This window comes from Hylobates moloch, unplaced genomic scaffold, assembly GCF_009828535.3.
Source record: "Hylobates moloch isolate HMO894 unplaced genomic scaffold, HMol_V3 SCAFFOLD_1, whole genome shotgun sequence".
NCBI lineage: Eukaryota > Metazoa > Chordata > Mammalia > Primates > Hylobatidae > Hylobates > Hylobates moloch.
The window spans coordinates 76,643,339-76,658,362 of record NW_026652276.1 but is presented as its reverse complement, the minus strand read 5'-3'; positions in this window follow the sequence as shown (position 1 = coordinate 76,658,362).

Below are 15,024 nucleotides of genomic sequence, written 5' to 3'. Positions count from 1 at the left end.
CTGCTCACCGCAAGCTCTGCCTCCCGGGTTCACACCATTCTCCTGCCTCAGCCTCCCAAGTAGCTGCGACTACAGGTGCCCGGCACCACACCCGGCTAATTTTTTTTTTTTGTATTTTTAGTAGAGACGGAGTTTCACTGTGTTAGCCAGGATGGTCTCAATCTCCTGACCTCGTGATCTTCCCGCCTTGGCCTCCCAAAGTGCTGGGATTACAGGCGTGAGCCACCGTGCCCGGCCCAGGCTCTTGCTTTTTATCCAACTCTTGCTTTCTCATGCACTGGGCCTTCTTAATCAGCCCATCCACTTGTCGGAATTAGCAAAATGAAAACAGCTGGAGCTCACGCCTCAGGATCCCTCTTCAGAAATTTATTTATAACTGTGCTTTAATTTGTGGCAGTATGTTTCTTTCTCCAAATGTTTATTTTGAGAATATTAAAACATACAGAAAAATTGAAGCAGAGTATAATGAATGCCTCATGCTCATCACCAGAGAACATTTTAGAAGTGCTATTTTGTATTGCTGTCTGTATTTTTCATTCTCTGTTTCAAGTAGATAGCCAGGCTATTTGTATTTTTAAGGCAGGATAAAAGAAAAAGCCTGCTGTGCTTTAAAACTGTGCAGCCCAATAAGGTAGCCACTGGCCACATGAGGCTGTTTAAATTTACATTAAAATTAGATGTAATTAAAAACTGATTTGTTGCACTACTCACATTTTAAATGCTCAGTGGGCACATGTGGCTAGTCGTTACTGAATTGGACAATACAGGTATATAGCATTTTTATCCTCTTAGGAAGTTCTACTGGACACCACTTTAAAAGACAAAATTTGTTAAAGAAATAAATCTGCATTTCTTGGAGGGCAGGAAGAGATAGAGAAGTACCTCTGAAGCAAGAGAGGGAGGAGAAGTTTCCAGAAACTGGGAAAGGGATAAAGGCCGATAGGTCCTGTAATTTTTAGGGATCCAGCTGCTTGTCTGTAGCAGTGCACCCAGAGGAGACAAAATCTCAGATAAATGGTTGCATGGTATGCCCAGGAGAGCTGAATCTAGGACACAAACCTCAGGGGTCCACTTTAATTTGGCAGTAGGGAGTCCACTAGAGTCTGTAATAGAAGTAAAGGTCAAGAAATTTATCCCATTTTCTGAGCACTGAGTGATATGGCTTGGCTGTGTCCCCACCCAAATCTCAACTTGAATTGTATCTCCCAGAATTCCCCCATGTTGTGAGAGGGACCCAGGGTGAGATAATTGAATCACGGAGGCCAATCTTTCCCATGCTATTCTCGTGATAGTCAATAAGTCTCAGAAGATTTGATGGATTCATCAGGGATTTTTTTTTTTTTTTTGAGACAGAGTCTTGCTCTGTCGCCCAGGCTGGAGTGCAGTGGCACGATCTCGGCTCACTGCAAGCGCTGCCTCCCGGGTTCACGCCATTCTCCTGCCTCAGCTTCCGGAGCAGCTGGGACTACAGGCACCTGCCACCATGCATGGCTGATTTTTTGTAGTTTTAGTAGAGACGGGGTCTCACCGTGTTAGCCAGGATGGTCTCGATCTCCTGACCTTGTGATCCGCCCACCTCAGCCTCCCAAAGTGCTGGGACTACAGGCGTGAGCATCAGGGATTTCTGCTTCTGCTTCCTCATTTTTCTCTTGCTGCCACCATGTAAGAAGTACCTTTCACCTCCTGCCATGATTCTGAGGCCTCCCCAGCCATGTGGAACTGTAAGTCCAATTAAATCTCTTTTTGTTCCCAGTTTTGGGTATGTCTTTATCAGCAGTGTGAAAATGGACTAATACAGTAAATTGGTACCAGTAGAGTGAGGTACAGCTGAAAAGATACCCAAAAATGTGGAAGTGACTTTGCAACTGGGTAACAGGCAGAGGTTGGAACAGTTTGGAGGGCTCAGAAGAAGACAGGAAAATGTGGGGAAGTTTGGAACTCCCTAGAGACTTGTTGAACGGTATGGACCAAAAACCTGATGGCAACATGGACAATAAGGTCCAGGGATGGTCTCAGATGGAGATGAGAAACTTCTTGGGAACTGAAGCAAAGATGACTCTTGTTATGTTTCAGCAAAGAGATTGGTGGCATTTTGCCCTTGCCCTAGAGATTTGCGGAAATTTTAACTTGAGAGAGATGATTTAGGGTATCTGGCAGAAGAAACTTCTAATCAGCAAAGCATTCAAAAGGTGACTTCAGTGCCGTTAAAAGCATTTCATTTTAAAAGGGAAACCGAGCATAAAAGTTGCAGCCTGATGAATGCAGTAGAAAAGAAAAACCCATTTTCTGAGAAGAAATTCAAGCCAGCTGCAGAAATTTGCATAAGTAGCCAGAAGCCTAATATTAATCCCCAAGACCATGGGGAAAATGTCTCCAGGCCATAGCAGAGACCTTCACAGCAGCCCCTCTCATCAGAGGCCTGGAGGCCCAGGAGGAAAGAGTGGTTTTGTGGGCCGGGCCCAGGGTCCCCATATGTGTGCAGCCTAGGGACTTGGAGCCCTGTGTCCCAACCATTCCAGCCGTGGCTGAAAGGGGTCAGTGTAGAGCTCAGGCTATGGCTACAGCGGGTGGAAGCCCCAATCCTTGGCAGCTTCCATGTGATGTTGAGTCTGCGGCTACAAAGAAGTCAAGAATTGAGGTTTGGGAACCTCTGCCTAGATTTCAGAAGATGCATGGAAATACCTGGATGCCAGGCAAAAGTTTGCTGCAGGGGCGGGGCTCTTATGGAGAACCTCTGCCAGAGCAATACAGAAGGGAAATGTGGGGTTGTAGGTCCCATACAGAGTCCCTACTGGGGCACTGCCTAGTGAAGGTGTGAGAAGAGAGCCACCATCCTCCAGACCCTGGAATGTTAGATCTGCCAACAGCTTGCACCATGCACCTGGAAAAGCCACAGACACTCAACACCAGCCCGTGAAAACAGCCGGGAGGGAGGCTGTACCCTGCAAAGCCACAGGGACAGAGCTACCCAAGGCCATGGAAACCCACTTCTTGAATCAGCGTGACCTGGATGTGAGACCTGAAGTCAAAGGAGATCATTTCGGAGCTTTAAAATTTGACTGCCCCACTGGATTTCGGCCTTGCTTGGGCCCTGTAACCCACTTCTTTTGGCCAATCTCTCCCATTTGGAATGGCTGTATTTACCCAATACCTGTACTCCCATTGTATCTAGGAAGTAACTAACTTGCTTTTGATTTTACAGGCTCGTAGTTGGAAGGGATTTGCCTTGTCTCAGATGAGACTTTGGATTGCGGACTTTTGAGTTAATGCTGAAATGAGTTAAGACTTTGGGGGACTGTTGGGAAGACATAATTGGTTTTGAAATGTGAGGACATGAGATTTGATGGGTCAGGAGTGGAAAGATATGGTTTGGCTGTGTCCCCACCCAAATCTGAACTTGAATTATATCTCGCAGAATTCTCTCATGTTTTGGGAGGGACCCAGGGGGAGGTAATTGAATCATGGGGGCCAGCGTTTCCTGTGCTATTCTTGTGATAGTGAATAAATCTCACGAGATCTGATGGGTTTATCAGGGGTTTTGCTTTTGCTTCTTCCTCATTTTTCTCTTTCTGCCACCATGTAAGAAGTGCCTTTCACCTCCCACCGTGATTCTAAGGCCTCCTCAGCCATGTGGAATTGTAAGTCCAATCAAACCTCTTTTTGTTCCCAGTTTCAGGTATTTATCAGCAGTGTGAAAATGAACTAATACACCAAGTAAGCCTGTGGATATGGTTGATTTCTAGAGAGAAAGATATCATGATACTGAGTAAGAATTAGTTTCTAGGCAGTCTAGTGTCATCTTGGGATTTAATCATGAATAAAGAGAAGAAATTTGGCAACTGAGTTTCAAGCCCACTTAAAAACATAATAAAAGTTTTCTTTGTAAATTATTTTAAACACAGTGTACAAACATATTTATGTAAAATGATAATGTACATATTTGTGGCCACTGGGGGACATTGTTCCCTCATACAAAAGACAAAGAAGATTTTGAAGCAGTGGTTCTCAAATGTGAGCATACATCAGAATGACTTGGAGGACATTTCATCTACTCTCTTAGCATTTTTCAAGACTGTGATTTACTGTTAACTACAGTCACCTTGTTGTACAATAAATTGTTCTCACGACAAAAATGAAAAGTATGTGAGGTAACGCATATGTTAATTACTAGATTTTTTAATTCCACAATGTATGTACACTTGAAAACAATATGTCGTACATGGTAAATACACATAATTTTATATGTCAAGTTAAAAATTAAATAATAAAGATAATGAACATTTAAAAAAATCACTTGAAAGCCTTGTTAAAACACAGACTGCTGGACCTCTACCTGTAGAGGTTCTAATTCAGTGGAGATGCTGGGAAGGAGACAAAAATATAAATTTTTAACAAGTTCCCATGTGATGCTGTTGCTGTTGGTCTGGGGACCACACTTTGAAAGCCACTGCTTTAGTAAAACTTTTAAAATATAGTATTAAGACTATTTATTGATCAAACTTACTTCACCATGAGAATATTATAATGAACACAACAATCTGAATGTACTGATAGGTGGCCTTTACCTGGCATAAGAAAAATGTTTGCAATTATACTATTTTTAGATGGCAATAGTACAATAGAGCATTACAGAAGGTTATAGTTCCTATATAGTTAAAGAGAAGGTGTACAGTGGATGGGGCACAGCAATGATGTGCAAGATTAAAGAACAGAACTGCTTCTGAGACTAAATTAGCTTAGGTTTAGACAGAGCCTGGTCTCCAAAATATTGGTATAGGAAAACCTCTCAAGGTGTGTACCTGGGAGACTTCCTGCTCCAAAATGTTTTTGTAGACACAGGTTTCTTTCACTCTTCATTCCCCCTCCCCCACAAGCCAAAACAAACATACAGCCCTGAAATTTCACCAGCGATTTCCAAAAATTCAAATGTGAGGATATATCGGTTCCTGAGGACATAGAGAAGTAAAAAAAATTTTGAGCAGATGGTAAGAGAATCAAATTTTCATATCTGAAATGCCCCTTCCTAATATCTGCCCCATACCAATTTGCAGAAAATGTCCCTTGGTTCACAGTTTCTGCACTGGATAAGGTGAGATCAAGATGAACAACCAGCTTTCCTACCATCTTGGGTTCCCTGGCAGGAGACCTATTCATGCCTCAATCCACAGCAAGTATTGTGAGTGTCTGGAAGGAGAGAACGGCCAGAGACAAGGAGAGAAGGTGGAACTACCATTCTTAGTGCTTGAAACTCTACTCTGTACTTAGGCCAAAGGAGATGCCAAATTACAGTGGCTTCTCACCAGCACCATGCTGTAGGAGGTACATGTCACAGGTCCCCTGAGCACAAATCCCCAGCCAGCCTTTTTATACGACCAGGATATCCCCTTTCAAATCTCCCATTGCAGATGGGCAGTGTTCTGATTGTTTGCTAGTGCAAAGGCAAACCTGAGTTTAAGGTGCCATCTAGTCCTGAAAGGAGGAAGTGACCAAGTGAGAAAAAAGTGTAAGATATTGAACAGGTAATTTAAGAAGAATCTCTAAGTTAACATCCCATCCCCAATTAAAACCAAAAAAAGCCAGACAGAGAAAACTGAAATAATCCTTTAATGCAAAGACGTAAATATACATCCGCAAGAAACAACAGGAAATAGGAAACCATGAACAACACAAATGGACAATGTAAAGAACCAGTGATTGACCCTAATGAGATGACAATACATCAAATACCTGACCAAGACTTCAAAATAATAGTTTTAAGGAAACTCACTGGTATCTAAGATAACGCAGAAAAGGAACTCAGAAATTTATCAGAGAAATTAAACATGGAGGTTGAAATAAAAAAAAGCCAGCAGAAATCTTAGAACTGAGAAATATATCTGCTGAGCTGAAAAATTCACTGGAGGCTCTCAACAGCTGAATGGATTAAGCAGAGGAAAGAATCAGTGAATTAAAAGACAGGCTATATGAAATCACAGAGAAAAAAAAATGAAAAGCAAGATAGAGAATATTACACAGGGTAGCTGGCATGATGGCCGAATAGGAACCGCTCCAGTCTGCAGCTCCTGGCGAGACCAACACAGAAGGCAGATGATTTCTGCCTTTCCAACCAAGGTACCCAGTTCATCCCACTGGGACTGGTCAGACAGTGGGTGCAGCCCATGGAGGGAGAGCAGAAGCAGGCTGGGACATCACCTCACCTGGGAAGGGCAAGGGTCTGAGGAACTCCTTCCAGTAGCCAAGGGAAGCCCTGAGGGACTATACTATCCAGCCCAGATACTATGCTTTTCCCATGGTTTTTGCAACCCAGATACCAGGATGTTCCCTTGTGTGCCTACACCACCAGGGCCCAGGGTTTCAAGCACAAAACTGGGCAGCTGTTTGGGCAGACACTGAGCTAGCTGCAGGAGTTTTTTTTTCATACCCCAGTGGCACCTGGAACTCCAGCGAGATAGGACTGTTCACTCCCCTGGAAAGGGAGCTGAAGCTAGGGAGCCAAGTGGTCTCAGCGGGTCCCACTCCCACAGATCCCAGCTCTCACTGCCAGCACAGCAGTCTGTAGTTGACCTGGGATGATAGAGCTTGGTGGTGGCAGGGGTGTCTGTCATTACTGAGGCTTGTGTAGGCAGTTTTCCCCTCACAGTGTTAAGAAGCCACTGGGAAGTTCGTACTGTGGGAAGTTCAGATTGTGTGAAACTCACCACAGCACAGCAAAGTGCCTGGGGCCAGACTGCCTCTCTGGATTCCTCCTCACTGGGCAGGGAATCTCTGAAAGAAAGGCAGCAGCCTCAGTCAGGAGCTTATAGATAAAACTCCTATCTCCCTGGGACAAGGCACCTAGGGGAAGGAATGGCTGTGGGCATAGCTTCAGCAGGCTTAAACATTCCTGCCTGCTGGCTCTGAAGAGAACAGCAGATCTCCCAGCACAGTGCTCAAGCTCTGCTAAGGGATAGACTGCCTCCTCAAGTGGGTCCCTGACCCCTGTGGCTCCTGACTGAGAGAGACCTCCCAGGAGGGGTTTACAGACACTTAATACAGGAGAGCTCCTGTTGGCATCAGGCAGGTGCCCCTCTGGGATGAAGCTTCCAGAGGAAGGAGCAGGCAGCAATCTTTGCTGTTCTGCAGCCTCTACTGGTGATACCCAGACAAACAGGGTCTGGAGTGGACCTCCAGCAAACTCCAGCAGACCTGTAGAAGACGGGCCTGACTGTTAAAAGGAAAACTAACAATCAGAAAGCAATAACATCAACATCAAAAAAAAAAAAAAAGGATCAGCACCAAAGATCAAAGGTAGATAAATCCACTAGATGAGGAAAAACCAGCCCCCAAATGCTGGAAATTCCAAAAACCAGAACACCTCTTCTCCTCCAAATGATTGCAGCTCCTCTCCAGCAAGGGCACAGAACTGGATGGAGAATGAATTTGACAAATTGGCAGAAGTAGGCTTCAGAAGGTGGGTAATAAGAAACTACTCGGAGCTAAAGGAGCATGTTCTAACCCAATGCAAGGAAGCTGAGAACCTTGATAAAAGGTTACAGGAACTGCTAACTAGAATAACTGGTTTAGAGAAGAACATAAATGACCTGATGGAGTTGAAAAACACAGCATGAGAACTTCGTGAAGCATACACAAGTATCAATAGCCAAATTGATCAAGTGGAAGAAAAGATATCAGAGATGGAAGATCAACTTTATGAAATAAAGCGTGAAGACAAGATTAGAGAAAAAACAATGGAAAGAAGTGAACAAAGCCTCCAAGGAATATGGGACTATGTGAAAAGACCAAACCTACGATTGATTAGTGTAACTGAAAGTGACAGGGAGAATGGAACCAACTTGGCAAACACACTTCAAGATATTATCCAGGAGAACATCTCCAACCTAACAAGACAGGCCAACATTCAAATTCAGGAAATACAGAGAACACCACTAAGATACTCCTCGAGAAGAGAAACCCCAAGATACATAATTATCAGATTCTCCAAGGTCGAAATGAAGGAAATAATGTTAAGGGCAGCTAGAGAGAAAGATCAGGTTACCTCCAAAGGGAAGCCCATCAGACTAACAGTGAATCTCTCTGCAGAAACCCTACAAGCCAGAAGAGAGTGGGGGCCAATATTCAACATTCTTAAAGAAAAGATTTTCAACCCAGAATTTCATATCCAGCCAAACTAAGCTTCATAAGTGAAGGAGAAATAAAATCACTTACAGACAAGCAAATGCTGAGAGATTTTGTCACCACCAGGCCTGCCTTACAAGAGCTCCTGAAGAAAGCACTAAATATGGAAAGGGAAAACTGGTACCAGCCACTGGAAAAACATACCAAAATATAAAGACCAACGACACTATGAAGAAACTGCATGAACAAATATGCAAAATAAACAGATAGCATCATGATGACAGGATTAAATTTACACATAACAATATTAATCTTAAATGTAAATGGGCTAAATGGCCCAATTAAAGGACACAGATAGGCAATTTGGATAGAGTCAAGGCCCGTCTGTCTTGACTCATGTGCATCAGGAGACCCATCTCACTTGCAAAGACACACATAGGCTGAAAATAAAGGGATGGAGGAATATTTACCAAGCAAATGGAAAGGAAAAAAAAAAATAAAAAGCAGGGGTTGCAATCCTAGTCTCTGATAAAACAGACTTTAAACCAACAAAGATCAAAAAAGACAAGAGCATTACATAATGGTAAAGAGATCAATGCAACAAGAAGAGCTAACTATCCTAAATGTATATTCACCCAATACAGGAGCACCCAGATTCATAAAACAAGTTCTTAGAGATCTACAAAGAGACTTAGATCCCCCAAACAATAATAGTGAGAGACTTTAACAGCCCACTATCAATATTAGACAGATCAACAAGACAGGAAATTAACAACTATATTCAGGACTTGAACTCGTATTTGGACCAAGTGGACCTAATAGACATCTACAGAACTTTCCACCCTAAATCAATGGATTATACATTCTTCCCAGCACATGGCACTTATTCTAAAATAGACCACATGGTTGGAGGTAAAACACTCTCAGCAAATGCAAAAAACAGAAATAATAACAAACTGTTTCTGAGACCACAGTGCAATCAAATTAGACATCAGGATTAAGAAACTCAGTCAAAACCGCACGACTCCATGGAAACTGAACAGCCTGCTCCTGGATGACTACTGGGTAAATAACAAAATTAAAGCAGAAATAAATAAATTCTTTGAAACCAATGAAAACAAAGACACAATGCACAAGAATCTCTGGGACACAGCTAAAACAGTGTTAAGAGTGAAATTTATAGCACATTAAATATATAAATGTAGATATACATAATGTAATATATATAAATATAACACTAAATTTATAGCACATCAGAAAGTGGGAAAGATCTAAAATTGACATCCTAACATCACAATTAAAAGAACTAGAGAAGCAAGACCAAACAAATTAAAAAGCTAGCAGAAGACAAGGAATAACTAAGATCAGAGCAAAACTGAAGGAGATAGAGACACAAAAAACCCTTCAAAAAAAATCAATGAATCCAGGAGGTAGTTTTTTGAAAAGATTAACAAAATAAGCCACTAGCCAGACTAATAAAGAAGAAAAGAGAGAAGAATCAAATAGACACAATAAAAATTGATAAAGGGGATATCACCACTGATCCCACAGAAATACAGACTACCATCAGAGAATACTATAAACACCTCTACGCAAATAAACTAGAAAATCTAGAAGAAATGGATAAGTTCCTGGACACATACACCCTCCCAAGACTAAACCGGGAAGATGTTGAATGAATCCCTGAATAGACCAATAACAAGTACTGAAATTGAGGTAGTAATTAATAGCCTACCAACCAAAAAAAAAACAAAAAAAAAGCCGAGGACCAGATGGATTCCCAGCCAAATTCTACCAGAGGTACAAAGAGAAGCTGGTACCATTCCTTCTGAAAGTATTCCAAACAATAGAAAAAGAAGGACTCCTCCCTAATTCATTTTATGAGACCAGCATCATCCTGATACCAACCTGGCAGAGACACAACAAAAAAAGAAAATTTCAGGCCAATATCCCTTATGAATATCGATGTGAAAATCTTCGATAAAATACTGGCAAACCAAATCCAGCAGCACATCAAAAAGCTTATCTGCCACGATCAAGTCGGCTTCATCCCTGGGTTACAAGGCTGGTTCAACATACGCAAATCAATAAGCATAATCCATCACGTAAACAGAACCAATGACAAAAACCACATGATTATCTCAATAGATGCAGAAAAGGCCTTTGATAAAATTCAACACTGCTTCATGCTAAAAACACTCAATAAACTAGGTATTGATGGAACGTATCTCAAAATAATAAGAGCTATTTATGAAAAACCTTCATAGCCAATATCATACTGAATGGGCAAAAGCTGAAAACATTCCCTTTGAAAACCAGCACAAGACAAGGATGCCCTCTCTTACCATCCCTATTCACCATAGTATTGAATTTCTGGCCAGGGCAATCAGGCAAGAGAAAGAAATAAAGGGTATTCAAATAGGAAGAGAGGAAGTCAGATTGTCTCTGTTTGCAGATGACATGATTATATATTTAGAAAATCCCATCTTCTCAGCCCAAGGACTCCTTAAGCTGATAAACAACTTCAGCGAAGTTTCGGTATACAAAATCAATGTGCAAAAATCACAAGCATTCCTGTACACCAATAATAGACCAGACAGAGAGCCAAATCATGAGTGAACTCCCATTCACAATTGCTACAAAGAAAATAAAATACCTAGGAATACAACTTAGAAGGGACGTGAAGGACCTCTTCAAGGAGAACTACAAACCACTGCTCAAGGAAATAAGAGAGAGCTCAAAAAAACTGGAAAAACATTCTATACTCATGGATAGGAAGAATCAATATCATGAAATGGCCATACTGCCCAAAGTAATTTATAGATTCAATGCTATTACCATCAAACTACCATTGACTTTCTTCACAGAACTAGAAAAAACTACTTTAAATTTCATATGGAACCAAAAAAGAGCCCATATAGCCAAGACAATGCTAAGCAAAAAGAACAAAGCTGGAGGCATCATGCTACCTGACTTCAAACTATACTACAAGGCTGCAGTAACCAAAACAGCATGGTACTGATACCAAAACAGAGATATAGACCAATGGAACAGAACAGAGCCCTCAGAAACACCACACATCTACCACCATCTAATCTTTGACAAACCTGACAAAAACCAGCATTGGGGAAAGGATTCCCTATTTAATCAATGATGCTGGGAAAACTGGCTAGCCATATGCAGAAAACTGAAACTGGACCCCTTCCTTACAACTTGTACAAAAATTAACTAGAGATGGATTAGAGATTTCAACATAAAACCTAAAACCGTAAAAACCCTAGAAGAAAACCTAGGCAATACCATTCAGGACATAGGCATGGGCAAAGACTTCATGACTAAAACACCAAAAGCAATGGCAACAAAAGCCAAAATTGACAAATAGTATCTAATTAAACTAAAGAGCTTCTGCACAGTAAAGGAAACTGTCATCATAGTGAACAAGCAACCTACAGAATGGGGGAAAATTCAATCTATACATCTTACAAAGGTCTAATATCCAGAATCTAGTAAGAACTTAAACAAATTTATAAGAAAAAACCACCCCATCAAAAGGTGGGCAAAGTATATGAATAGACACTTCTTGAAAGAAGACATTTATGTGGCCAACAAACATAAAAAAAAGCTTATCATCAGTGGTCATTAGAGAAATGCAAATCAAAACCACAATGAGATACCATCTCACACCAGTTAGAATGGCAATCATTAAAAAGGAAACAACAGATGCTGGAGAGGATGCGGAGAAATAGGAATGCTTTTACACTCTCGGTGGGAGTATAAATTGGTTCAACCATTGTGGAAGACAGTGTGGTGATTCCTCAAGGATCTAGAACCAGAAATACCATTTAACCCAGAAATCCCATTACTAAGTATATACCCAAAGGATTATAAATCATTCTACTATAAAGACATATGTATAGCTATGTTTATTGCGGCACTATTCACAATAGCAAAGACTTGGAACCAACCGAAATGTCCATCAATGATAGACTGGATAAAGAAAATATGGCACATATACTCCATGGAATACTATGCAGCCATAAAAATGAATTGAGTTCATGTCCTTTGCAGGGACATGGATGAAGCTGGAAACCATCATTCTCAGCAAATTAACACAGGAACAGAAGACCAAACACCACATGTTCTCACTGATAAGTGGGAGTTGAACAATGAGAACATGTGGACACAGGGAGGGGAACCTCACACACCGGGGCCTGTTGGGGGGTTGGGGACAAGGGGAGGGAGAGCATTAGGACAAATACCTAAGGCATGTGGGGCTTAAAACCTAGATGATGGGTTGATGGGTGCAGTAAACCACCATGGCACATACCTGTTAGAATGGCTTTTATAAAAAAGATAGGGAATAATAGATGCTGGCGAGATGTGGAGAAAGAACCTTTTATACCATTGGTGGGAATGTAAATCAGTATAGCCATTATGGAAAACAGGATGGAAGTTCTTCAAGAAACTACAAATGGAACTACCATATGATACAGTGATACCACCATTGAGTATATATCCAAAAGAAAGGAAATAAATGTATCAAAAAATATCTGCAACCCTGTTTATTTCAGCACTATTCACAATAGCCAGAATACAGAATCAACTTAAGTGTCTATCAACAGATGAATCGATAAAGAAAATGGATCTGGAGATCATCATACTAAGTGAAATGAGCAAAGAACAGAAAGAAATATTGCATGTTCTTACTCTTATGCGGGAGCTGAAAAAGTGGGTCTCATGGGGTAGAGAGTAGATTGGTGGTTACCAGATGCTAGAAGGGTAGAGGGAAGTAAGGAATGAAGAGAGGTTGATTCATGAGTACATATGTACAATTAGATAGAAGAAATAAGACCTGATGTTCAATAGATCAGTAGGTTGACTATAGTTAACATTAATAGAATGCATATTTCAAAACAGCTAAAAAGAAATAATTTGAGTGCCTTAGAATAAAGAAAGGTAAACATTTAAGTTGATGGATATCTCAGTTATCCTGATTTGGTTATGTGAGTGTAGCAAATTGTTACATGTATGACTAAAATAGGTACAACTACTATGTATAAAGAGAAAAGATGTGTACTTGAATATGGCAGGCCTTAAAATTCAGTAATTTATTTCCAAATTGTTATTCAGACAGTATCAAGGAGACTATATTTGTCAGGATAATCTAGAGTTAGATCCTATTTTAGAGTTTAATTAGAGGCTGAAATGTGAACTTCCTGATGACATACGTACAGCCTTGAAGGGCAGAGTAGAGGAAAATCACCTTTGGCAGGTTCCTATCATCTTCCACAAATTCCTAAGAATTGGATGCTCTTCTGTAATATTGGTATCCTTTTTCCTCTCATAGTTATAATACCAAAATCACTGCATAGACGGAAGTTATACCTTCTCAGGAGAAACCCTTTGTATATTGTCTTAAAAGTCTATAAAATTAACGTGAGGTTTACTTGATTCACTATGTTAATTATGATAATTGTTTTATGCCACTAGAAATCGTTTTTACTCTCTGGAGAATAATGTTTCGAAACGAAAATGGACCTTGAAAGATTTTATCTTTCAAATCCTTCATTTTGTAAATGAGAATTCAATGTTCAACAAAGTTAAATAATTAACTCAAGGTGTTAGCAATTTTATTAGACTAACAGTATTTCTGGTTTTCTGAAAGAGTGATTGAGAAACAGTAGCTTAGGAAGTTTGAAAAATTAAGTAAATGTTTTTGATCTAGTTTTACATATACTTACAACTCATGAAAAAATATGAACTAAGTTTTCGTTGTGTTTATCTTTGGGCTTCTCATTTCCTACTATGTAAATTTCATAGTCTTGTTTTGTTACAACAATCAAGACTAATTTCTATTTCAGAAATATCTTTTGCAATCTCTTTGAATGTTTTAAAATAAAACCTCTACTGCTTAATAAGGTTAACTTCTTTTAACTATAATTGTTCACAGATAATTAATGTTTTTTATTTATTAATTCAAATGATAGGAAAGAATTGAGTAACATCAAATGTGCTAATAGTGTTTGCCACGTGCTATAGGCTGAATGTTTATTGCTAATAGCATTTGCCATATTCTATGGACTGAATGTTTATATCTCCCCCGAATTCATATATTGAAATCCTAACCTCCCATATGATGGTATCTGAGGGTGGATCTCAGGGAGGTGATTAGGTATGATAGCAGAGCCCTCATGAGTAAGATTAGTGTCCCTATAAAAGTGCCCAAACATCTCCCTCACTCCTGTCATGTGCGGACTCAGTAAGAAGATTATTGTCTACGAACAAGGAAATAGGCCTTCACGAGACATCAAATCTTCTGTGGCGTTGATCATGTACTTCCAGCCTCCAGAACTTTGAGAAATAAATTTCTGTTGTTTTTAAGCCACCCAGTCTATGGTGTTTGTCGTAGCAATCTGAATGAACTAAGGCAGAAATTGATACCAAAAAGTGAGAGTGCTGTTATAATAAATACCTAAAAATGTGGAAGCAGTGTTGGAATTGGGTGATGGGTGAAGGAGGCTGGAAGAGTTTTAAGGTGCATGCTATAAAAAAGTCTACATTACTGTGAAAAGGGAATGTCATAAAATTCTAAGACATACCTGACTAGTTTCATGCTAAATTTAATACTATTAATGCCTAATGAATTTTATTCTAGCAAATCATAACATATAATAAATAGAAGAAGCTCTGCTGTAATAATGTCATTCCTCATTCTCTTCTCTGAGAGAAATATTCCTAGATACTTTAACCATTCCCCATAAATCCTGTTACTCACCTTCTTACATATTTATACATTCACAATCTTATGGTTACTACATTTTGCTCTAGCATTTCACCTGTCTCAGGTTATCAATCAGTATAACTCAATAGACGTTTCCCTTAGGTAGGGCAAATGGCTGCACTTATGAC